A 27,685-nucleotide genomic window follows, 5' to 3' on the forward strand; every position below is an offset into this window, starting at 1 on the left:
ACCAGCCAGGGTTTCTTTTAATCCCTGGCTTTTAATCCCTGGCTTTTAAGGCTTTCTTTTTAATCCTGTGTATTTTATCTTATGAATTTAAAAATAGTATTTGGAAAAAGGGTTGAAAGAGGTCTCCAGACTGCAAAGGTTTTCCTGGCACACACAAAAAAAGGGTTGTGGACCCCAGTCCTTGAGCATTCCTTCAATGCCAGCCCTATTGCCAAAATTAAACCTAGCTACCTGAACTATTTCCTTGTTTGTGTGACATCATAGGAATGAGTGAATGGTATGTGTGTGTATGGAAGAAGTTGGATTGAGGTGTTCAACAGAATTTAAAGAATATGGGCAGCTAGTAGAACAGTTTTAGCAGAGGAAGGGAATAGAATAAGAATGGAGTTGTTGGTAAGTTTTCTTAAAAATCTCCTCCAATTTGTAAAATGGAGGAAGGGAATTTAATGGGGAACCATTTACTGACTCTCAGCTTAAGCTTTGTCCTTCCCAGACATCTCCTCCTGTGAGGAGAGGCATGTGAAGTAAAAGAGGTGCCTGGGATGGGGAAAGTAAGCAGACACTAGCCTGCAGGGCCACAGGCTTGAAGATGCTGGGCTGGCCATGTGGCCAGATTCAATGTTCTGGGTTCAATTTTAGTAGGGAAAATGTCTCTGATGCCACATTCACTGGATTCAGCTTTCTCATCTCCAGTGTGTGTTGTCCTAGTTAGGATGGGGGTTCCAGATCCCTGACTGCCCTGAAAAAGATGAGTCTGTGCCTGGCAAGTCTTTCCAGAGAATATTTGCACTGTTCACTTGTGAGACCCAGAGTAAAATGACTGTCGAGTGCTAGTAAAGTCACAGACACGTCTCTCTTATGTCTCAAATGAACTCTCAGAGACGTCTTAAGGATATCTGCCCCTGGGAACCTCAGATGTGAAAATGTAAAACCTGTGAGAACCAACTAGTCTGGTTTGATTTCTGACTGTGCCTTTTTACTGTTAAGCGACCTTGTGTAAGTCATTGCTTATTCTAGAGGCTCAGTTTTCGCATGTATAAAATGTTAATAATGTCAATCCCTTTTGGGTTGCTGTCAGGCTTAAATCATATCCAAATAATATCTAGCATATATAGGTACTTATTGGATGTGATTTTTTCCACATCTTTTCCTCCTAAAGTCAAAGAGCTCTGGATCCTCAATAGCCTCTTGTCAGACAAATTCACCCTCTCTGAAAAGCCTGTTTTAAGAAATCTTTTACTTTGAATGTTTTTTTCACTTTAAGTGTATGAAAAAGCTCCAGCTTTTAAAATTCAAGTCTTAGTAAATAAAGTCCAAGTACTCTATGGTAGACATTAATATTCTGGGGGAAAATTAAGAGGTAAAGAACAGTGTATAAAAGTAGTGGCCTTATTCTCCATATAAGGACACATTCTCTTCTTTTTCCATTTATTTACAAAGTGCTCTTCGTTTCTTTCTTTTTCTGGTGATATCTTTATTTTTTTAAATTTTCTTTTTTCTATTGTTGTTCAAGTACAGTTGTCTCCATTTTCCCCTCACCACACCCCCCACCCCAGCCATCCCCACTTCCCAACCCTCATCCTTGTTTCTGTCTTGCCATATTAGAGAACGTTGGAAAACAACAAAAATAGGGAGAGTAAATCATTTGTCATAGGAATGTGGTCTGACTCCTAAAGTAGTTTACATTATACTTGGAGAAACAACAAAATATCATCAATTATGAGAGTTGTGAAGAGCTCACATCCCCGGCCAACCTACTTATTTATGCTTCTCAGTAATGAGCATACCCTCCACCACTGCTTCTCAAAACTAAGAGTTAGCTTTGTCCTTCTCTTTCCTTCATTTCTCTACAACTAATTCATCAGCAAGTCAATTCTTCTCCACTGTCAGAAAATAAACCAAACCTCTCTTGCCTGGAGGATTGAAAAAAGCTCCTAACACATCTCCCTGCTTTTACTCTTCCTCTTTTAAAATCAATTCTCCACACAACAGCCAGAGTAGTATTTTAAAAAATATAAATTAGATCAAGTAACTTCTCTGCTTAAAACCATCTAATGATCTCCCCTCCCTCTCAGGCTAAAATTCAAATGCATTAAGCAGGCTTTCAGAGTCCAGCGTGGGATTCTCCTGTGCACTCTCTCCATCTCGGGGTCTCCGCATTAGTGATTCCCTCTGCCTCTTACTGCTCTTCTCCCTGATATTCACATCAATGGCTTTTTTTATTGGTTAATGTCATTCATTCTCAAAGGGGACTTTCATGACCTTTGGATCACTTGGCCGCACTTTATCCTATTTTAATTCTCTGCTTTGCAATGATCACTCTTTGATTTTCGCTCGTTTACTTTGTAGTTAACATTGATATAGTGCTTCCTGCATGCTACTCATCATCTAAATTCTTTATGCATTTTAACAGCTCCTCCTTCTTGGATGATCCCTTGCCCTCCTGGGGTTTCAATAAACATTCACATTCATGGTTCACAAAGGTGGATACCATATTGCCTCTTATTCATTATTTTACCTCTAGATTTAGCACATAGTATAGCACAAAGGAAGTGCTCAGTTAATATGTGTTAAATAAATTATTGGTGACCCTTTACTTTCCCATTCATTTTATAGCCATTAATTGTTACTAGATGGTAATGCAGGAATTTCAAAATTGTCGTCAAAATCGAATTTCTTGCCTTCCTCCCAAATTACTGTTTCTTCTGCGCTCTGTACATCCGTGAATGTCAATAGCACCTACACCATTGTCCAAGCTAAAAACATCATACTGGTGAAACTGGGCAGATTTCTCCTCTGCAGACTTCTGTTGAAACAGTCTAACTTTTTAGAATACTTTAAACCATCCAAGGTCCTGAATGAGCTAGAGTTTCCTTCACTAGTTTGTTTCTCTCAAGTATGCCCACACTCAGGCACCCCTCCACAGTGTATGCAAGGACGTTATCGTGGTGAGTGCTTGTTCACATCTAAGGGGTCATGCATGCTGGTCCCTCAGGTGGGAACACTCTCCTCCCATTCTCATTTTATTCAGTATGTTCCCCCCACCCCTGCACTGCCCTTGACCTGTCCTGACAGCAACCTCAAACAAGCCTCTCCTTGACAATTTCCCATCCTCCTTTGAGACTTATTTTCCCTAGGAAATGAGCTGTCTCTCCTGGCTTCCCTGGCATGCTAACACATGGTTCTGATTCAGGACACCTGGAGCAGAGTTCTGAGAACATGTATTTTTAAAAAGCTCTCTAGGAGATATTAATGCAACACAACCCTGAATCTTCATTTAGTACTAACACAAGGAATTGTAGTTGGAAAACATTTATCCCTCTGTTTTCTTCACTAAACTGGGAGCTCTATTGGGCACAGACATGTCTATCTTGTTCACATTCTCAGAAACACAAAATCTAGCAATACAAAATATCCCATTTTTTTGTCAAATAAATACATAAACTGTGTGACTTTTATTTGACTATTCAAGGCTCTGTCTTGTAATTTTATGTTGGTGAATAGCAGTATCAGTTAAGTGACATGTAACTAAGTCATTTTAGTAAGGAATATCTCACAATGACATATCATAATATTATTCAAAAATTTCCCATAGGTTTGATATCATTCCCAGGGCTTATAACTTAAACTACAAATGTTAATGGTTTCTGATATTTTCATATAGAAATAAAAAGAATTTGCTAAAATTCAAAGCCAATATTAGCTTCCTTGACAGACTTCTTATCCTTGACCAATATTTACAAAGAGCTTCTTTTGAGAATAACTTTGTAGGATATGTATTAAGAATAAATTATTAAGTATAAATGCCATTTCCAAAGTCCAGGTAAATGTCAAGGTAAATGTAAGTAATGGTGAATAAGATGGAAGTTTATACACATATGTACACACATACACACACTTTAAGCTGAGGTAATAGTATTGCCTGTGAATAACTAACATGTTTCCAAGTGCTATACTGAAGCTAATCCGATCAGTTGAAATAGAAATAAAATGTTTTCCTCCTTCAGGACATTTTTTTTCTTTATAGCCTGTTGGTTCTACTTACAACTTTCTGCTGGTCAGGACAGGGAAGCTTGTTTAGTCAGTACCCTTCCCGCTTTGCCCCTTACACATAATATAATGCACCTTAAACTATGCTTGAAGAAATTCAGTCCTAGTTTTTGTGTTTCTAAAGTGCAATAATTAAATATGATTACCTTGGGTGCATACAATAGTTAGAGAATGGGGTGAAATAACAAAAATTGCTTAGATGATTTATATGACTTCCTATTTTGAGATTGTCAGAATGAAATCTACATCCTCGTAACTTCAAATTATATAGGATGGTCAATTAATTACTGAATTAAAACTACATTTGTATCTGTTACTAATGTAATACATAATCATTATAGCACACCCTGATAATCTAGAAAAGCATGAATGACAAACAACCCATAGCACCATATGCAGAGATGATCATGGTTAATATCTGGTGTCTAAACTTGTTTTATAGAAATGAAAAATAGACATCTCTACCAGTGATGCATGCTCTCAGATAGTGGAAGGTGCTGGGATTACTGTTTTGAGAAAGGCAGAAGCTGCTTCTGAGCTCAAATGGAAAAATAACAGTGAATGATTAGCAAAGACTAACACGGGCATTGGGGGGAAAAGTGTGGGAACTGAGTCATGCATTTAATATCCTTGATTCTTGAATAAGATAACATGTGGACAAGAATATGTAGAACACTACAATGGATACAGCTAACATTAAAGGACATGAGATGCCAAAGGTGTGCAAAAAGCTTTGAAACCTTCCTCTTGGTTGTACACAACCTCTAATGTCATTGCTTATATGTAGAGAATTAAGCACATTTTATCAGATTTTTAGCATTAGCAACTATGAATTTTATTTAATATGCCTGCTGACATAGACATGGTTCTTTCTATTAAGTTCTTTCTCTCTTTAAAATACGTATTTCCAGCAACAGGCTACTGACCTTTTGGGGTTCACCTCTTAATTATAATTTTTTACAATTTGCTTACCATTCCGCCTGTTAAAAAAGCAAAAACACAGAGTAGAATGAAGGAAGAGAAGAAAGAAGAAACAAAGGAGGAGGGGGAGAAAATGAGACAATAAAGAAAAATAGAGAGTAGAAGTAGGAATATTAAAAGGGATGGGAAAACACAGAGATTTAAAGAGATTAATTGCAACAGCACATCCCAAGAGAAAAGGAAAATGAATCCTTAAAAGGCAAGTGGAAAAGGCTAAACCCTTTCAGACAGTCTTCTCTAGGGATGCTGACTGGACACTCTGCACTCCAGCAATCAATATAGTCATTTGCAATTAAGTGAAAGGAAAGGCTAACACTTAACAGGGATGCCCCACCTCCATGCATTCCTGTGAGCCGTGGGAGCAGCAGAGGGAGAGGAAGAAGTCTGCAGACCGATAAACAGTGCCATGGAGCTGAGGTGAGATGGACCTGTGAGAGAAAGGAAAGGCAACATGCTCAAGTACCTTCTCCTGTTGTGGATGGAGATCTGGTGAGCTGAGGCTGAATGAGCAGACCCACAGGAAAGTCTGACACTGGAGGGAAGAAATGGCAGGAAGACAAGAGCTATGGGAACCTGAACTGTGGGAGATTCTCAGTGTCTCGCAATCATAGAACAAAGGAAGAGGTGTGGGTCAGGGGCCTGCTCACTAATGTGTCAGGGGAGAGGTGAAAATCCTTTTGCTGTAAACATTTGTTAATGGGAATAATTGGAAAATGGTAGACAAGCATTTGTGTTGGATTTTTGCACCTTGGTTAATATGCTAGTGGAAAAATTGTATTAAAACTTGTGCCTTCCCTGAGATACTGTATCTGCTTTTAATTCTGTGTCTAAAAGGCAGAAGATTAATTTTCACTTGTGTAGAAGGACCAGTGGCTTCAGCTTAAAGAGATAGTTGCTCCTAGTTAGGAAGGACCATGGAGAGAAGACCACTATTTATCAAGGGAGCTACCCTCTCTCCTCATTAACCTCATGGAAGTGCTTGGTGATCTCAGATACCTGAGAAGCAGATACCTGAATTCAAGGGATCTGGTGGGATTTGAGAGGGGGCCCAGTCTGTGTTAGTGTGTTCAGGCTGCTATATAGCAAAATATCAAGGACCAGGGAGCTTATGAAAAACAGGAATTTATTTCTCACAGTTCAGGAGACTAGAAGTCCAAATTCAAAGTGTCAGCATGGTCAGTGAGGGCCTTTTACAGGGCTGTAAACTTTTCCTTGTGGTCTCACATGGTGGAAATGGGTGGGATCTTTCTGGAGACTCTTTTATAGGGCACTGATCCCATTCACAAGGGCTCTGCCTTCAATGACTTAAGCACCTCCCAAAGCCCCTACATATTAATGCAATAACCTTTGGGGGTTAGAATTTCAACATGCCAATTTTAGGGGGTATGCAAACTTTTAGACCATAGCAGCCTTCAAAGGGAATGCATTGAGCAGCAATGATTACAGTGTTTGCTGAATTTTTATAAATTCTTCTTTAACTTGTCAGATCTTTGGAAGGCAAATAATGAAAATGGAAATGTGTATTAACCCCTTTGAATGACAGTAGCATGAATATGGTGGAAATATTTCAGGGTGAAGTTAGCTTTTAAATATTTGTTCTGATTTTTACTCACTCTAATTCTTATAGTCGTTACAATGATTAAAGTGTATAGTATGGGAATTCTCTAGTACACAGAGGACTTAAAATACATGTTAGCTCTCATCTTCTCCTATTTACTTTAAAAGTTTAACCTTACTTCATTGGCTGATACATGCTAAGGCAAATTTTCACCAGTTGACTGTTTTGGCAGTTATATAAAACTGATCCCTTACAATTAATTCTAACATGCTGACCAAACTGTACCCTTAATTTTCTACAGTAAAATGATGTTAATAATAATAACATATTCCAGAGCAAATCTAATCACCATATCACATTCTGTAAGTCAAATTCTGCAAGTAAAAGCAGGTGTAGCAAGGCAGGAAGGAGATGGTGCACCCCAGCAAGAAGAAATGAATGCATGGACTTTTCAAGGAGGTATGGCAAGGTCGAGAGCTCTGGAGTGACCCCAAGCTGTAGGAGACAGCAGCCAGTGGAGATGTGGCCTTCCATGGACAAATGCAGCCACAGCCAGACAATAGCTCAGTAGGGGAAAAACTAGGAACATACACACCCTGCCCTCACTGTGTTCCTGTCCTCTCTTCTACCAGAGGCTCCCATTAGCTGGACTCAAGGGGAAGTCAGAGCGAATCCGGGAACGGAAACAGATTATCCAGCATCGTTGTGTGCTCGCGTCTCTGCGAGTGTACATACACTCAGGTAAAATCAAAGTCAAAGAGGTTCATTCACCCCCACCTCTCCCAGCATAAGGTTAAATGTTAGGTCTTGGTTTTTTAGGTTTGGAAGATAAATAACTTAGGTAGTTATCTGTATCAGGGCAGGAGGTCAGAACAGTGATTTTTTCATATAATTTTCAAGTTCTTGTTGTATACTGAGCTGAGAGATGATTTAACTAGGCTGAAATTTAGTTTCTGTTCTTTGAGGGAAGAAAGATGGCCCCAAACTGAGATCAGATGGGAGTGGGTTAAAATTTTCATCTGCTTCTTCAGAAGAGATGAAATAAATTCCCCAGTGAACAGGCCATCTATTATTTACCTCACTTAACCCAGGACTCACAGCACTAGAAGTATCACCACGGGAACTCCAGTTTGGCCTTTGGACTAATAACTTTCTTGGGAGGGATCTGTCTGGCTGTGAGAGGAGGACTGAATGTTCCACTAGATGAAAGCTTTCAGATGTGGATGGAATTGGATTCATCCCCAACCGATTTCCTAGTCCTCGGTGTTTCACCTGAGAGTGAACTCAAGAGATAGCCAGTTGCTTCTGACCTTTGTTTTACAAGGGAAGCTAAGCAACTTGTGATTTTACGTATAACAAAGATGGTAAGTGGCAGTTCATATTTTCAAATGAACTGGGAGCAAATACAAAATCTGTAATTAGTGAGCTGACAATCTAGTTGGTGCTTTTCATTTCAGAGATCAGGGTTAGCATAAGAAACAATCTCATAGTTTGGGGAGGACTGGAGATGAAAAATCTCCACCAAACCTAAACCAAGAAATCCACTGACTTTTTTAACCTAGGAACATGTGGAACTGGGAAGGAGACAAGTCATAAACACTGTTACAAATTCTGTCATACAAATCTTACATTATATGTTGGTGAAATTAAGTCATTTGCTATTCCTTTATAATTAAATTTTCCTTTAGACAACCTTGAGATAAGACTTCCCCTTGTTTCATAGATTCCTTAGATTTCTATGAAATCAATGGTGATACTATCAACCATAAAATTCCAAGAAATTAACTGTGTGGAAAATGTGAAGGAAAGGGCAGTGAGCCGGGTGTTACTACAAAACATTTAAGAGAGTGTTTCATCCAACAGAAAGTAAATATGATGATGCTTTATAGGTATTTCACTTCTAAATTTTTAATATGAATGTATGTTTCTATCTAATGTGTCAGAATAGACTTTCCAAAGCATGAGCATTATGATTTGCTTAAAGTCACACAAATGTTTTCTCCTTTTAATTATAATAAAACCCGAGCTACTCATCATGGTTTTGAAGGCCCCACGTGATGATGCTCCTGCCCACCTGTCCTACCTCCCTTGCTACCACTTTTCCTCGCACTGTACTCTAGCCATCCTGAGCCCCTTTTTGTTCCTCGAACGTGACCCCTTGTTCTTGCCTCAGGGTCTTTATGTTTTCCGTGCCCTCGGCTTGTTTTCTTCACAGCAAGCGCCATTAAGTGAAGTGTTCTTATTTGTCTATCGTTTCTGTAGAATGTAACCACCTTGAGGGCAAAGTCTTGTTCGATGACAGTTTTGTCTCTAAAACATGAGGCAATGGCTGGGAAATAAAAGTTGTTTCTCAATAAGTAGCTCTTGAATGAATATGTGTCTGCAATCTGTGTCTTATTCTGGTTTCATCTACAATGTTCAAACAAACATGACTTGGGTTAAGGTTTGATGTCTTTAAATTATTATCACTTAGAAAATAAGAAAATGTCAATGTTTAACTTTTTTTGAGAGTCACATTGTCCCAAAGTGGCTTCAAATTCTTAGTCGCAAACTGCTTTAGATGTCAGGTCATGTCTGTAGCCATATGGGGGTGATGAGATGAGCTTTATACAATGTTTGGTGTTTGAGTAGCAAACTTCAACCAGGGTCACTCAGTGTAACTAACTGCTTCTTGAATTAACAAACATTCCCTTCAGACTAAGCGTGGTAAATGTTCCATGCCTTGTGAAGTAAAAGGACATTTGTTAGTCAACATTCACTGTCCTTGCATTTGTATAATGTTTTCCATGGGGGTTTGTTTTTCATGGAGTAAATGTGTCAGTCACATTGACAAGTATTGTCTATGAAACAGCTATATTTATTACTTCAAACTGATGAAAAGGCATATCTGACTCTCCTGTGCCTGGTAATAGGAATCAGTTCCTGACAGATGAATCACCCTTTTTGATGTGGACTATCTTTTTTAACCATAGCATTCTAGTGCTGCCTTATGAGGGATCATAGTAGGCAGCCAGTCAGCTCTTATGAACAAACATTGTACCTAACTACCACTTAGATGAAGAGCCTCCCTCAGTCCTTCACCTTCAAAGATAATCATAGATTAATATCGACTGTTCTTTAATTTAGTGGAATGACATAGTATTCACCCTTTTATGACTGGTCTTTTACTCAATATTTTTTAAAGATTTTATTTATTTTCAGAGAGAGGGAAAGGGAGGGAGAGAGGGAGAGAAATATCAATCAGTTGTTTCTCATGTGCACCTCAACCAGGGACTGAACCCACAATCCAGGCATGTACCCTGACTGGGAATTGACCTGGTAACCTTGTTTTTTGCAGGACAACACCCACCTAACTGAGCCACACAAATCAGGGCTTTTGCTCAATATTATTTATCCATTCTTTCTGCATGTAGTGATAGTTATTTTTCCTTGAAATATATAACATTCCATTATCTGTAATTGCAATTTTTCTTTTTCCATCCTATTACAGATGGACACTGTCTTTATTTTTAGTGTTTTGTTTTTGTGAACAATGTGCTGTGAAATTTTTCATGTGTCTGTTAGAGTCCATATATGTGTCTTTCTTTTGGATGCAACTATACCTGGCATTACTGAGTGTATATGTGTCCAGATTTACTGGACACTGCCAAACAGTTGTCATCAGTAATTGCATCGAGATGTACTCCACCATCAGAGTGTGAGAGTCCAGTTTGCTAAATTCATTTGATTTTAGCCATTTTTGTAGATGTTTAGTTGTATCATATTCTGATCCTGCTTTTCTTTAATGACAAATGATATTAAGCACCTTTTGATATGTTTATTGACATTTTGGAAGTTAGAAAAAATTATGTTTATTGGCCATTGCTGCAAATTAGGAAAAAGGCTTCATTTTTTCAAGACTCCTCAAAGTTATCTGCTGGGGAATCTGTTACAATAACCTCACATATCTGCAATGAGCTGAAGGTGTGTGACAACCCCGGAAGATGTTCAATGCACAACTTGACACCTAGTGTAAACAACGGTCCCTGACAGGCAATCACTGCAAACATTAAAAGGTAGGTAAAGAATTCACCTCAGAGATTTTCACTGGCCAAGTAAAATGCAACCCTGCTTTTTTATAAGATTCTCTTGGACTGTAAGCATATAAAGTGAAGCAGATACTGAAAAAAAGATAACTCTGGCACCAAGTTCTTTTAGGAAAGTCTCCAGTGAAAAGAGGGACTTGGTTTAGAGAATGGACACCACGGGTGATTTTCAAACTATTTTATCACCTGTCTGGTGTAGACACTGACCTGTGATATGGGTGCCAGCCATAGGGGGCCTACAGCTTAACAGATGTGTGCCGATGTGCATGCATTCTGGGTACCAGGATGCCAGGGGCCATGGACTCAAGGCATTTGAGAAAAATGGATGCACACAAAAAGGAAAATATGCTATGAGTAAACACTTTCCTTTATAGTTTTGCCTATATCAAGGTTCTGATGCCAGTGTTATGGAATCTAAATTCTCTTATTAATCAGAATTACTAATCCATGTATGATGCCATGCAAATCAACATGTCTTCCTGTAAGCACATTTGCTTCTATCTTTAAATTTAGGACTAACATCTTCCTGGTTTGCCCTCATTTGTTTCAGATAATTTAGGTTCAGATTTCAAAATCAATGAAACCTATTACCAACAGAGGAGACTGTTGGATAGTTAAATGTGTACTACTAAAGTGTTTCTGCTTCTTCTTAGATTTAGTGTGATAAGAAATGTGAAACATGTAACATGAAAATATTTTATGTAGAAAACATTTAAATAGATAAAGCACCATTTGAAAGTTGTTCTGAGTTCTGAACAGAAGGTATATAGTCATATTCATAAAAGTTAACCTCACCAAAATTTAAAAAGTCTTTGACTGTTTGTGGTAAGTCCCATGACCTTTACTTTTTTAATCACTGTAATGTAATATGACAGGTGAAAGCTTATAGCATATAAAATATTTTCATTAGATATACACTTATATACAAGAGAATTCCATTTAAAAATAATCTGTATTCAAAATATAAGCCATAGTAATATTTATAAAACCTATCAAAATGAAAAAAATCTTCCAAATGTTTAGTGACAAGTCTCATGACCTTTAGATTACCTATTGCATTCAATTTTATTTTTAGTCCTTTCAATTATCTTCCTGATACTCAGAGATTTTACAGTGAATTAATTTTTCTGTGGGAGAGTTTCATCTTCATTGTGGGGGGCAGGAGCCATTATTCCTTTCATCTTATGCACGGCGTTTCCCCATAGTCGTTCAGGTGATAATGAACTATTTAAGCCTTTCTGAATATAGAGAGTAGGCACGAGTTTGATGGTCATTTATGTGGAGTGAGGAAAATGATCTTATAATGTTAGTGATTATGCTAATTACTTCAAAGGGGTGTATGCAGCATGTGAATAGAGAAACTAAAACACAAGAAATTAATAGTGTTGCTAAAACACTCAAACAGCACCTATAAATGGTTTAACTTTAATGTAGCATTAGAAAAATAAGTTATTTAATATTATCAATACATAGGTATTTTTAGATTAAAATTTGATCAACTTTGATAGTATCTGTCTTTACCTTTATTATTTTCTAAGATTTTCTTTGTTTGAACTTTAATATCAATATCTCATATGCAATTTGGTTAGCTCTCCACTTCAGAACTTAAATAAATCGTTGCCCTTAATGCTGCCTATATGAGGCAGACATTTCAGTCCCTTAGAGAAAACATGAGCATCTCTAGGTCAGCTTGCTTTTATAATAGTGTTGGGAAGCCCAAAGGCCGCATATAAATAAGCGTATTTGAAAGCCCTTGGCAGAGTGGTGCATAATGTGTAGGTAATGACCAAGATACAGTGAACTGAATTTCAATTCAGGCTGGCTAACAAACTAGAAAACGAACATTGCTGATTTAAACAAGGTTTGGTGGAGGAAACCATATCACTTACTGCTGCTTTTCTTAAAATAGATTGTTCATGTTATTTAATTATTACTACTATTGCCCTGAATTAATTAAGCAATCACCGTCTTGCTAAATCTTTTGAAATACGGACAGAGATGTGGCGTAGGGCCTGAGGGTGACATTCTCCTTCAGCTGGCACAAAAATAGGTATGTGCCAAGTGGTCTCAGTGAGAACAAAGCAATTGGCCTGGAAAGATAAAAATAGCATTGGGGAGACTCTCAATGGGTAATAATGAGTAATACAATATTGGTTCTTTTCCTCACTATACGTCTTAGAATAAGCACATGTACAGAATTCCCTTGATAATTTCAAACACACTTTTATGGGCTTATTTTGTTTCTTTCTTAATTCAGAAATATTTTATAGTACTCCACTATTCAGTCAAGCAGAAGAACAAAATACATTATTTATTGTATTTTGTATTTATTATATTTTCCTAATAGAAAAAAAAACATTTGTGAGGGACATTCTCCTATTACTGATTCTTCATGCAAACATATATTAAAACTATATAACACCATCTTAGAAAAACTATCCTGCTTTAATTGGGAATTCCCCCTGTATTACTGTTCTGGATTTTAAACAAATGTCACATAAATGACATTCATTTCTTCAGTAGAGGTTGAATGCTGAGTGGCAGAAACATCTGGTTGCCTATCAGTTTCCTTTTCCCCTTCTTAATAAGCAAGTGTCTTAGTTGCAGCTGATTTCATGGCCACCCAGACAGGAACCATGTTTGCTAGCTTCTCTTACACTTGTGGTACCATGTGACTAGATTCTGGCCAGGATGTAGCAGAGGGATGGATGCCTCCTAAAAGCTGTGGAACATTCCCTTTTCCCCTTTCCATTATATCAGAGATCCTTCAATACAAAAGCAGTCTCCTCCAGTAAGAGAGAAATAAACTCTGATCTCATAAAAGCCTCTGTATATTCAGGTCTGCTAATTATGCCAACTCATCCTTTTGGTCAAACAATACACCTGTCTTGACAGGTATAATACTCATTCCATTTTTGGGGGGGCATACCATTGCCTCCCCTTTTTAGGGTAAAATATCAGCATACATAAATTCCTTATGATTTCACTCACATATGGAATCTAATGAACAAACTGAATTACCAAGGACAATGGGGACAGACTCATAGAAAGCAGGATGACAGCTAAGATGGGGAGGTTAGGGGGTGGAGGGATTGAGCAAAAAGGAAAAAGGACTCGTGGACATGGACAGCAGTCTGGTAATTGCTGTGGGGAGGAGGATATAAGGGGACTAAATGGTAATGGAAGGAATACAATAAAGATTAAAAACAATAAATTCCTAGAATACACATATATCCTACAGGTAAATTATTTTTGGAATAACATTACCCAAGGCCAGCCATCCTAATATTATTGCAGTAGCAATGTACCCCAGACTGTCAGTGCTCTGACTGCATGCCTTTACTCCCTGCTTTGGGCGGATTGCTCTTTTCACAAAACCCTGTGCTTAGGACCATAGCACCTTGCTCACAGAAACACTACCACCAGAGAGTTCATGCTAAATCTCAGGCATTATCTAGCTCATCTTGATAATGATAATATCTGAAAAAACTTCTCTAATGAACTGAGTAAAGCCAATAAGGTACAGTAAAGTATAGACCTCCCCCAAAATTGACAGCATTCTTATGCATAAATGATAATGCTATTTTTCTTTCAAACATATTTTCTAAAAATAATAACCTTAGCATGATTCCACAAGTCTAAATTGTTTTTCCCCTAATTCTCTTATCCTGCTGCTATTCCCTTTCTCAATTAGCACTCAACCTCTCAAATGATAAAGGAGGTGATTTGAAATTCTTTAAGAGAATGATGTGCTTATGATCACATTACTCTTATAAAGAAATCAGAACTCAGTTTCTTTTTATTTCTCAAGTTTTGTTGTTATAATAAGCATATGACTTTACATGAATTTAAGTTATACAACATAATGATGTGATACATGTGTATAGTTGACCCTTGAACAACACGGCCTTGATTTGTGCAAGTTCACTTATATGTAGGGTTTTTTCAGTAAATGTACAATTGGTACATTATATCCCCAGGTTTTGCATCTGTGGAGTCAACCAGCCATGGATCCAAAACAGTATTTTCCATCAGCACTTGGAAATCAATTGTGCAGGGTGCTGGTCCCCTAACCCCTGTGCTGTTCGAGGGTCAATTGTATTGAAAAAGGATCACTACAATAAATTTAGTTATCATCCATCACCATGCATAGTTACAATATTTTTTCATATAATGAGAACTTTTAAGATCTACTTTCTTTCAGCAACTTGCAAATTACATTAGAGTATTGTTAACTAAAGCCATCATGTTGATTCCATATAATTTTTGAAGTATTTGTTCTAGATCTGTGAAATGAGCCATTGGTATTTTAATAGGAATTGAGTTGAATCTATAGATTGCTTTTGGTAGTATAAACATTTTTATGATGTTAATTCTTTCAGTCCATGAACACGGTATATACTTTCATTTATTTGTATCTTCCTGAATTTCTTTCTTCAGTGTTCTATATTTTTCTGAGTACAGGTCTTTTACCTCTTTGGTTAAATTTATTCCTAAGTACTTTTTGTTGTTGTTGTTGTTGCTGTAGTAAATGGGATTTTTTCTTACTTTCTTTTTTTGATAGTTCATTGTTGGTGTACAAAAATGCCATTGATTACCGAATATTGACTTTATATCCCACTACTCTGTTGAATTCACCTATTAGGTCGAGTAGTTTTTTGGTAGAGCTTATAGGGTTTTCTATGAACATTATCATGTCATCTGCAAATAATGACAGTTTTATTCCCTCTTCAAACTAGACTACAAGGCCATTGTAATGAAAATGGCCTGGTACTGGCATAAAAACAGACACATAGATCAATGGAACAGAATGGAGAGTTCAGAAATAAACTCATGTGTTTATGGTCAATTAATATTTGACAAAGGAGGCACAAATATACAATGGAGTAAAAACTGCCTCTTCAATAAATGGTGTTGGGAGAATAGGACTGGTACATGCAAAAAAATGAAACTAGACCACTAACTTACACCATACACCAGAATAGATAAAAGACTTACAGATAGTAGTGTTACCATAAAAGTCCTAGAGGAGAACATAGGCAATAACATTTCAGATATACCATGTACACTATTTTTGATGATATAACTCCTAGGGCAAAGGAAATAAAAGAAAAAATGAACAAATCAGACTACATAGAATTGAAAAGCTTCTGTATGGCTAAAGAAACTGTCATCAAAATGAAAAGGGAATGGACTGTATGGGAGAATGTGTTTGCCAATGATACATCAGACGAGGGTTTAATCTCCAAAACATAGATCTCAAACAACTCAACACCAGTAAGACAAACAATCCAATTAAAAAATGGGCAGAGGACCTGAACAGATACATCTTCAAGGAGGACATGCAAATGGCCCATAGGCATATGAAAAGATGCTCAGCATCACTAGCCATCAGAGAGATGCAAATTAAAACCACAATGAGATATCACCTCACACCTGTCAGAATCACTGTCATTAATAAATCAACAAACAAGTGCTTGCGAGGATGTGGAGAAAAGGGAACCCTAGTGTACTGTTGGTGGGAATGCAGACTAGTGTGGCCACTATGGAAAACAGTATGGAATTTCCTCAAAAGAATTAAAAATGGAACTGCCTTTTGACCCAGAGATTTCACTGCTGGGAATACATCCCAAGAATCCTGAAACATCAATTCAAAAGAAGTTATGCACCCTGATGTTCATAGCAGTGCTACTTACAATAGCCAAATGGAAACAACCTAAGTGTCCATCAGTAGATGAATTGGTTACAAAGCTGTGGTACATTTACACAATGGAATACTACACAGCAGAAAGAAGGAGGAGTTCCTACCATTTGTGACAAGACGGATAGAACTGGAGACTATTATGCTAAGTGAAATAAACCAGTCAGTGAAAGACAAACACCATATGATCTCACTTATAGGAGGACTCGAATGTACAAAATAAACTAATGAGTAAAACAGAACCAGAGACATAGAAACAGGGAACAGACTGACTGCTTCCAGAGGAAACTGGGGAGGAGAAGAATGGTGGAAAGAAGGTGAAGGGAGTAATCAAAGAACAAGTGTGAACAACCCATGGACATGGACATTCAGGTGAGGAGGGACTGTGGGAGTGGGGGATGACGGGGATGGAGGAGGGCACAGGGGGAAAAATTGAAACAACTGTAATAGAATATACAAGAATTTAAAGAAGTTATTATGTTGAACATTACATCTTCAGAAACTATGTATCTTATGACTGGAAGTTTGCTCCTTTTTACCACCTTCACCAAAATCCCACCACCCCCACACCCCCAACCTCTGGCAGTTTCAAATCTGATCTGTTTCTATGAGCTTAGTTTTCTTAGATTTTGGACTAAGTGAGAGCATACGGTATTTGCCTTTCCCTGTCTGACTTACTTCATTTAACACAGTGCCTTCAAGGTCTCTCCAAGTTGCAACTGGTAGGATTTCACTCAATTTTAGGGCTGAATAGCATTTCATTGTGTGCATACATCATAAGAGAAAAATCTACTCATCATCAATAGACACTTAGGTTGTTTCCATTGTCTTAACTATTGCAAATAAAGCTGCAGTGAAGATGGAGATGAAGATATCTCTTTTGGACAGTGGTTTTATTTTCTTCAGATATATACCCAGATGTGGAATTGTTAGAGCATATGGTAGTTCTATTTTAATTTTATTGAGGAAACTCCACAGTGTTTTCTATAGTGGTTGCACAAATTTACATTCCCACCAAGAGCAAACAAGGGTACCATTTTCTTCACATTCTTACTAGCATTTCTTCTTTTTTTCACCAGTATTTTTCTCTTATATTTTGATACTAGCCACTCTAAGATGTGTAGAATGATATCTCATTTTTGATATGCATTTCCATGATAATTAGTGATACTGAGCACATTTTAATGTACTCAATGGCTGTTTGAATATCTCTTTTGGAAAAATGTCTCTTCAGGTCCTTTGCCCATTTTAAAATTGGGTTATTTGTGAGGGCTTGGCTATTGAGTTTTATGAGTTTCTTATATACTTTGGACGCTAACCCCTTATCAGATGTATATTTTGCAAACATTCTTTTCCATTCCGTGGGTTGCCCTTTCGTTTTGTTGATAGTTTCCTTGCTGTGTAGTTTTTGTTTGTCGCAATTCCACCTGTTTATTTTTGTTTTTATTTCTTAGGCCTTAGGGATCCCATTAAAAAAATAATTTCCCAGACACATTTCAAAAGTTTTTTACCTATGTTTTCTTCCAGAGTTTTTATGCTTCACATCTTATGTTTAAGTATCTTGAGTAAATATTTGTGATATTTATAATAGGGGTCAAATTTCATTCTTTACATGTGAATATTCAATTTTCCCAGCACCATTTATTGAAGAGGCTCTCTGCTTCCCCACTGAGTATTCTTGGCTCGCTGTCAAATAGCATTTGACTGTGTATGCACAGCTTTAGGTTCAGTTCTGAGGGTCTACATGTCTATTTTTATGCCAGTACAATAGAGGCATACCTCATTTTGTTGTGTTTCTCTTTACTGTAATTCACAGATAATGCATTTTCTACAAATTGAAGGTTTACAGCCATCCTGCAAAAGAGCAATTCTATCGGGATTGTTTTTCAACAGCATTTGCTCACTTTGTGTCTCCGTGTCTCATTTTGGTGATCCTCACAATATTTTAAATGTTTTCATTATTATTGGATTTGTTAGGGTGATCTGTGATCAGTGATCTTTGATGTTATTATTTTAATCATTTTGGGGCACCATGAACCATACACACATAAGATGGCAAACTTAATAAATGTGTATCTTCTGACTGCTCCACCAACTGGCCATTCCATCATACCTCTCCCTCTCCTTGGGACTCTCTATTTCCTAAGAAACACCAAAACTGATATTAGGTCGGTGCATAACCCTCCACTGGCCTGTCAGTGTTCAAGTGAAAGGAAGAGGTGTACATCCCCCACTTTACACCAAAAATCTGGAATATTTAAGCTTAGGAAGGTATGTCAAAAGCAAGAGAGGCTGAAAGCTAGGCCTCTTGCACCAAACTGCCAAGTTTTGAGCAAAAATTAAAAGTTCTTGTAGTAAAATAAAATTTTCTACTTCAGTGAACACAAAAATGATAAAGCAAAACAGCCTTATTGCTGATATGGAGAGAGTTTCGGTGATCTGTATAGAAAATCAAGCCAACCACACTTTCCCTTAATCCAAAGCCTAGTGCAGAGCAAGGCCCTAACTCTCTCAAATTCTGTGAAGGCTCAGGGAGGTGAAGAAGCTGCAGAAGAAAAGTCTGAAGCTAGCAGAGGTTGGGTAGTGAGGTGTAAAGAAAGAAGGTGCCTCTAACATTACAGTGAAAGGGGAAGCAGCAAGTGCTGATACCGGAGCTGCAGCAGCAAGTTTTGCAGAAGATCCAGCTGAGGTAACTAATGAAGGCGGCTACACTAAATGGCAGGTTTTCAGTATAAACAAAACTGCCTTATCTTGGAGGAAGATGCCATCCAGGACTTTCATAGCAAGAGAAGTTAATGCGTGGCTTCAAAACTTCACAGGGCAGGCTGGTTCCCTTGTTAGGGGCTAACAGAGATCATTTTAATTATTTTCCAATGCTGATGTCCTATATTTTTTATTTTTTGTTTATTACTTGATTGCTCTGGCTAAAATCTCTGGTACTATATTGAATAGGAGAAGTGAGAGGGCATTCTTGTCTTTTTCCTGATCTCAGAGAAAAGTCTTCAACTTTTCACATTGAGTGGATGTTGCCTGTGCATGTGCTATATGGCTTTTATTGTTTTGAGGTATGTTCCTTCCACATATAATTTGTTGAGAATTTTTTATCATGAATGGACATTAAATTTTGTCAAATGCTTTTTTGCATCTACTAAGATGATCATATAATTTTTAAAAATATTTTATTTATTTATTTCTAGAGAGAGAGAGAGAGAGGGAGGGAGAGAAACATCAGAGTGTGGTTGCCTCTTGCGCACCCCCACTGGGGACCTGGCCTGCAACCCGGGCATGCGTCCTAGTCTGGGAGTCAAACCAGTGATCCTTTGGTTCACAGGCCGGCACTCAATCCACTGAGCCACACCAGCTAGGGCTGATCATATAATTTTTATATTTAATTCCATTAATGTGATGTCATCATATTTACTGATTTACATACCTTGAAACATCCCTCCATCTCAGGGATGAATTGTACTTGATCACTGATATGATTTATTTAATGTGCTGCTGACTTTGGTTTGCTAGTATTTTGTTAAGAATGCTTGCATCTATATTCATCTGAGATATTGGGCTATAATTTTTTTTTTTTTTTGCTTATAGTGTCTTTCTCTGAATTTGGTATCAGGATGATACAGCCTTATAAAATAACATTTTAAGTGTTCCCAAATGTTCCGTATTTTATAAAGGGTTTGAAAGTGATTGGCATTAATTCTTTAAATGTTTCATAGATTTCACTAGTAAAGTCTTATGGCCCAGTGTTTTTCCACGTTGGAAGATTTTTTATTACTAATTTTATCTTCTTGTTATTTTATTTATTCCAATTTTCTGTTTCTTTCTGTTTCAAACCTGGTAGGTTGTATGCTTCTAGGAATGTATTCATTTCTTCCAAGTTGTCCAATTTGTTGGCATAGAATTGTTTATAGTAGTCTCTCATGATCCTTTGTATTTATGTGGTATCATTGGTAAAGTCTCTTTTATTTTTAATTTTATTAATTGGGTCTTCTTTTTTGGTTGGTTTGTCTAAAGGTTTTTCAATTTTCTTCTTTTTAAGGAACCAACTCTTAGTTTTATTAATTTTTTCTATTGTTTTCCTCTTCTCTTTCCATTTATTTCTCCCCTAATCATTATATTTCCTTTCTTCTTTGAGCTTAGTTTGTTTTTCTTCTAGTTCATTTAGGTGTAAAGTTAGAGATTTTTCTACTTTCTTGATGTATGCATTTATAGCTATAACCTTTCCTCTTAGTATTGCTTTTGCTGCATCCCATAAAATTTGGTACATTGTGTTTCCATTTTCATTTGTCTCAAGATACTTTTTTATTTCACTTTCAAGTTCTTCTTTGATTCACTGGTTACTCAGGAGTATAATGCTTAATTTTTATGTGTTTGTGAGTTTTCCAGTTTTCTTCCTGTAATTGATTTCTACCACACCATCATAGTAGAAAAGACACTTGGAGTTATTTCGACATTCATAAATCTGTTGAGACTTGTTTTATGGCCTAATTTATGATCTATCCTAGAGAAATGTGCACTTGAGAAATGTATTCTGCTATTATTTGATGAAATGTTCATTCTGTACCAGTTAGGTCAATGTGTCCTAGAGTTTTGTTCAAATAAACTCTTTCTTTATTTATTCTCTTTTTGGGTGATTTATCCATGTTGAGAAGTGGGTACTAAAGACCACAATTCATATTGTATTGCTGTTTGTTGTTCCTTTTATTTCTGTTAGCATTTGGTTTAAAGTTTAGGTGCTTTAATGTTGGATGCATAAGTATTTACAATTTTTATACATCCTTGATGGTATCATTATACCCCTACATCACTTTATCATTATATACTGAACTTCTTTGTCTCTTTTGACATTTTTAGCTTAAAGTCTATTTTGTCTAATAGAGGTACAGTTACCCTTGCTTTCCTCTAGTAGCACTTGCTTGAAGTATTTATTTTTCCACTTCTTCATTCTCAGTCTATGTGTGTCACTTCTTTTCTCCAGCATGGTGTTTCACTTTTTGGAGGAGAGAATAGGAGGAGGGAGGTGAGAAACAATAGGATCCACTGGAGTCTCTGAAACGTAAGAGACTAGTACTGTAAGGATGGGGTAAGGTGGCCAAGCAGATTAGATGGAAGATCTCTAAGATTCTTTTCTCAACTTGCTTCTATACTTAAGTGATATGACATATGTGTAATTGTGTAGCATATAATATTCAATGTCAGTTGCGTTTCCAAGGGGCGTTATACCCAGACATCCTTCTCCTTTCAGGAAATGAAGCTCACCTAAAAACCAGATAATGAAAAATATAGCAAAGTTTGGATAATGCAGGTGGCTAGCTGTCTCAGTGCAGGACTTGACTGTCTGCCCATCTTCCCTACTCCACTATGCTAAGGTAGGAGTAAGAGTAGAGTTTCCCAAGTGGCTTCCCTGAAGCTTGGCCAGCTTTATCTAGAAGATTCCATGTGGAGGGCTGTGGGTTGCCACTCTCTAGTGCACAATCCTCTTTTTGGTGATGACAATTGTAGAGAAGGAAGTGGACATGCATGTGAATTTCATAGACTATCTTCAGGACTCAACAGCCTTACTATGCTCAACATCTTGGAAATCCACATTATTCACAGCTAGGATGTGTTACCCTTCCTGAAGTCCTGCCTATTGTGCATCAGAGTCAGGAGTCACCTTGTAGATCAGGATGCCTAGCTGGGAGGCCTTTTCATTGCAGGATGTTAAATACTAAATGAGTTCTAGGGGGCTACTTCAGTGTGATGATTTGGGGCAAAACCTGGGTCAACTCATTATTGTAGCCTGGGTGGTACACCCTCTTATGCAGAGGAAGCCATGCTGGAGGATTCTCATAGGCAGGCACATAATCCACTGGGCAGTTTTCATAAGGAACCCAGTTGTTGGTCTCTGGCAAGGTCCTGCCAGCAGGCCTCACCCAGCTCAGATTCTGCTCACCACCAATTCAGCCTGGGAACTGGGGTTGCTATGTGTGTCTTTAAAGCTAAAGTGAGTATTGTAGGAGATCATTGGATCTTTCAAAATCCTTTCAGCCATCTACATCTTTTGATTGAAAAATTTAATCCATTTATAGTTAACATAATTATTGATAGGTAAGATCTTACCATTACCATTTTATTGTTTTCTGACTGTTTTAAAGATTCATTACTCCTTTTATCTTACTGTCTTACCTATAGGATAACATTTTGTAACAGTGTGCATTGACTCCTTTATTATAACCTTTTTGTGTGATTACTGCATGTTTTTCCTTTGTGGTTAAAATGTTGCTTATATAAAATATCCTTTATTTGCAATATCCTGTGTTATGTTGATGACAATTTAACTGTGATAGAATTTCTAAACTTTAATTAGTTCTACTCTACTCACAATTTAGGTTACTGATGTTATAATTAAAATATTTTTATGTTGTGTATCCTAAAACAAATTATTGTATCTATGGTTGTTATTAATACTTTTGTAACTTTTAAACTAGAGCTTTAAATGATTTACATACCTCCATTACCATATTAGAAAATCTAATTTTGACTATTTATTTCCTCTGACCAGTGAATTTTATACTTACATCTATGATTCTATAATGTTAATCAGTAAACTTTTATTTCTACTTGAAGAACTTTATTATTGTTTGCAAAGCAGTTATAGTGGTAATAAAGTCCCTCAGTTTTTGTTTGTTCACAAAGTCTTTATCCGTCTTTCTGGAAGGAAGCTTTGCTACTTTCAAAATATTCTCTTTGTCTTTGAGTTTTGACAGTATAATTATATGTCTTGCTGTAGCCCTTTTTGAGTTTAACCTATTGGGAATTCTTTAGGCCTCATGAATCTGAATGTCCATTATGTTTCCCATTTGAGAAGTTTTCAGCAACTGTTGCTTTAAATATACAAGCTCCTTCTGGAAAAAGTCTAGCCATTGTTAATATAATGAAACAGTTTGCGTGACATCAATGTAACCTGACAGCCAAGGAGAGTGGAGTGGAATGTGCATGTGTGAAAATGACAACTTCATTGTACTAGTCAGTGGGGATGGTAAACACCATGGAGTGAGCATGTGTACTGTGTGGCTATCATATTCAAAATGACTGAGTGAGTAGAGCAACGAGTCTACATAAAATTTTGCATTAAGCTTGAACATTCCTCCATGGAAACTATTCAGATGATTCAGAAGGCTGCAACTATGTGCAACTGGTGATTGGAAGCTTCATCATGACAATGCAACTGCTTGTGCATCACATCGCATGCAGAGTTTTTTGGTGAAACATCAGCTCATCAGGTGACTTAGTTCCCCTACAGCCCATATTTGATGCTCTGAACTTCTGGTTTTCCTGAAATTAAAATCACTTTTGAAAGAGATGAGATTTCAGACCATTGATGAGATTCAGGAAAATACAACAGGGCAGCTGATGGCGACTGGGAGAACACTGTGAGGTCTAAAAGTGCCTACTTTGAAGGGGACTGTCCTGTGTACAATGCTGCTTGTATCTTCTATCTTCTTCAATGAATGTCTCTATTTTTCACATTATACAGCTAGGTACATTCTGGACAACCTCATATATCCTTTTTCTCTTTTTCTTCTCCTTCTGGGATTCCCATAATACATATATTGTTTCCTTTATGGTCTCCTACTAGTTCCATGAGGGTTCTTTACCCTTTTTATCATTCTTTTTTTTTTAAATTTTGCTTCTCTGAGTAGATAATTTAAATGACTTATCTTCTAATTCACTGATTCTCTCCACATTAGTCAAGTATGCTTTTGAAGCTCTTTACTGATTTCTTCTGTTCAGTCCTTGTATTTTTTAGCTCTAGAATTTCTGTTTGACTTTGATGATTTCTATTTCTTTGCTGAATTTCTCATTTTGTTCATACACTGCTTCTTTAATTTTATTTGTTTGTCTGTGTGTTCTTGAAGTTCACTAAAATATTCTAAGAGTATTCTTTTGTCAGGTTTCCTAATAGGGCAGGTCTGGGTACTAATCTTAAGAGTAGGTAGTGCTATGTATCAGCCTCATTGACCAGTCAGGATAGTAGAACAGTCCAAATGTCTGGTATGGCTAGCTGTTTGGTAACTTGAAACAGGCAGATCTGTGTACCAAGTTGTTAGGCCAGATGGGTTAACTGACTTTGCTCTACAGATAGCTCAAGCCACTGGCTTAGCCCTCTGCTCTCACATCAGTGTAAGTGTGTCTGTAGGATGTTGTATTTAGCTTTCTTATATTCTGGTTAAGTTTCCTGGTTGGGCAGCTCTGAGTGCTGTATTCAGCAGTGGGTGGGGCTGCAAATTAGTTTCCTTGCTTGGCTGGGGCCACAGAACAGGCTCCAATGGTGGCAAGATTTACTGATTGGGTACAAAATCATACAGAGCTACATACCAAGCTCTTTGGCCAGGTGGGACCACTAACCTACCTGTATATGGGCAGAAATACTGACCAGGCTCTCTGTTTAAATACTATTGAACCATGAAATGTCTTGGGTGCTCTGGCCAAGTTTCCTTGTCAGGTAGGGATGAGGGCAGCACTCAATAGTAGGAAGGGCTATGAATTAACTTCCCCATCTGGAAGACTCCTATTCCCAACAGAACAGGATCCCAAGCTGGCAAGACTGATTGGTGGAGGCCACAAATAAGGCAGAACTGTTCAATAAGCCCCCTGGCCAGATGGATCATTGCTTTTGTTCTACAGAAGGTCAGAGTCACTGGATGAGCTGTCTGATCAAGTGCTACTGGGACACACAGTTTTGAAGGTGCTCCAGATAGGCTTCCTAACTAGATAGGTACAGGGATTAATGTTAGCAGTGCATGGGGCTATGAATTAATTAGCCTCCCTGACCAGGTGGGACAGCAGAGCAGGCTCTATGGCAACAAAACTTGCTTTAGGGGATTCCCAACTCAGGTAGAATTATATATAAAATTCCATAGCCTGATAGGTCTGCCAACTTGGCTTTGTAGAAGGGCAGAGCTGCTGGCCAGGCTCTCTGCTCAAGTGAGGCTGGGCTACACAACTTCCTGGGTATCTGTCCAGGTTTCCTGGTTGGTCAGGAGTGAGGGTGACAACGCTATGAATTAGAATCCCTGCCTGGGTGGTATGGCAGATCAGGCTTTAAAACCAGCAAGGGTCATTATGTGAGGTCTCAAATTGGACAGAAGTATGAGCCGAATTACCTGGCCAGAAAGGGCCACTGTCCTGGCTCTGAAGATGGTAGCACTGCCCACTTAATTCTGCTGGGCTACAGAGCTTCTCGGGTGCTCTGGAAAGGCTTCCTGTCAGGCAGAGCTGGGGTTACATTCAACAGTAGGTGGGTCTATGAAGTAATGTCCCTGCTCAGGGTGGAGGGTAACAGAATGGGATCGAAGGCCAATAAGACTTGCCATTTGGGGTCCCAAATCAAGCAGTACTATACACCAAGTTCCCCGGCTGGACAAGACTTTCATCTTGGCTCTGAAGGTGGGAAAAGCTGCTTTTTGGGATTTCTACTTGGATGCTTCCATGAGAAGGAACTAAGTCTGCTAAGATTCAAGTGCTGGCTGCTGGATACGAGCCCTGTCCCTCTTCTCCATCACAATCTTACCTCCAGTAGTCAGCCCAACACATGCTCCCTGCAATCTTCATGAGGTAAGATCTAAATGAGCTTCCTGGGGAATGACACACAATGCTGAGGGATCTGGATGTCCACCTTGGGCTCTCTGTTTCCCCCCGGGGAAAGCACGGGCCCAAAGGGGCCGTCTCAGTGTGATGCCGTGACATTACAGTGTTGAAGCAGTCAGAGTGCAGTCAGTCCTGTTATCTTCTAGTGCAGTCTTTCTCAGCCTCTGTGATCCAGGGAGGTGCTTCAGCCTCATTAAAATGTTCCAAGGGTTTTCACAGTGATGTCTTGTCTATGGGTAGTTGTTAGTTGATCTTGTGAGGGGAACTGGGGTCAGAAAGGACCTTTGTTGCCATCTCGATGCCGGTAGAACTTCATTAGTTTCTAAAGATAAGATGTAGGATTAAGATTGGTGTTAAAGAGAGAAATCCAAAGACAGTGACTCAAAAGAAAAGAAAATGAAGAGAAAAAATATCACTTTTTTTAAAAGAGTCTATTTAATAATCTTAGAGATTTAGAGTTATAAAGAAGGTTTTATAATAGTAAATTTCTTTTTTAATATTCTCACAATAAGTAGGAGAGTTTAGACAAGAGGGCCCAGAAGCAGTGCCTTTCAATTATAGAACTGATATTTTTCAATGATCTCTAAAAAACCCCAGAAAACTTTCTTTCACATTTTCATTTTAGTTCATAAAACTTTATCATTTTCCCTTAGACCTTTCTGCACAGAAAAAAAAGTCCTAAAACTTTAGTATGCACACCCTTTATCTTATTCAGAACACTGGTCTCTAGAAACTCATTTTAGGTTTTAGCACATATACACAGAGCCATACACACACTGACTGGTTTTCCCAAGACTGGGAGTATTCTGGTAGAACCTTAGCTTCCCTCATCCTGACATGAAAAATTGCCTACTAGCATGTTTGACTATCTTTTGCTCCTCTGTAACTATTTCAATTAATAAAGAAACACATATATCTTCTTCTGAGTTATTTTTACTCAGAGTTTTTAAGCCTTTTGTGTATTGAACCTGATGTCATCAATCTTTTTATTACTTTTAACAGAGTTCAAGGATCTAGCCAATAACTGGCCTAAAAATTCCTCTTGTTACAGAAATTAAACACAGACACAGATACACAGCAGAAAAACACCCAAGCATACACGCAGAGGCAAACATATTGAGCTTACTTGCAAGAACTAAGGTCTCCAAGTCAGCCAGCCCTCAGGAGCCCTGTCTCTGCCGAGTGCTTCTCTGGCTGCCTTCCTGCACCATGGTCAGATGGCCACACACCCTCAGCAGAGGAGTGGAACACGGGGAGATCTGCCACATCATGTTGGACCCAAATGTCTAAGAACATTGCTAGAGAAAAGAAACAAAACAAATCTTGTCCCTTTTGCTTCTCTTCCCTTTCTGTTAAAATCTAACGAACACTTGAGATATTATGAGACAAGATAATTAAGGGATGGCTTTTTATAGTCTCTAGGAGAGTAACACCAACCTAGTGAGAAAGGAGAATCGAGACCACATTAGACTGTAACTCCACAGCTTTCAGGTGTCGAGAGAACACTGATGAGACCCTTGCACATTTTCAAATGGCCTTGGACTGCGGCAACAGTTAACAATCAATCTCCTTACCTACACCCTTCCCTCACCCACCATTTTTACATAGATTAGAATGATTTCATGAAATCTTTCATTCCTTAGCAGTGTTCATTAGATAAAAGAATAGATG

Source organism: Phyllostomus hastatus, unplaced genomic scaffold, assembly GCF_019186645.2.
Source record: "Phyllostomus hastatus isolate PE091 unplaced genomic scaffold, TTU_PhHast_1.1 phas_contig_524, whole genome shotgun sequence".
In the NCBI taxonomy this organism is placed as follows: Eukaryota; Metazoa; Chordata; class Mammalia; order Chiroptera; family Phyllostomidae; genus Phyllostomus; species Phyllostomus hastatus.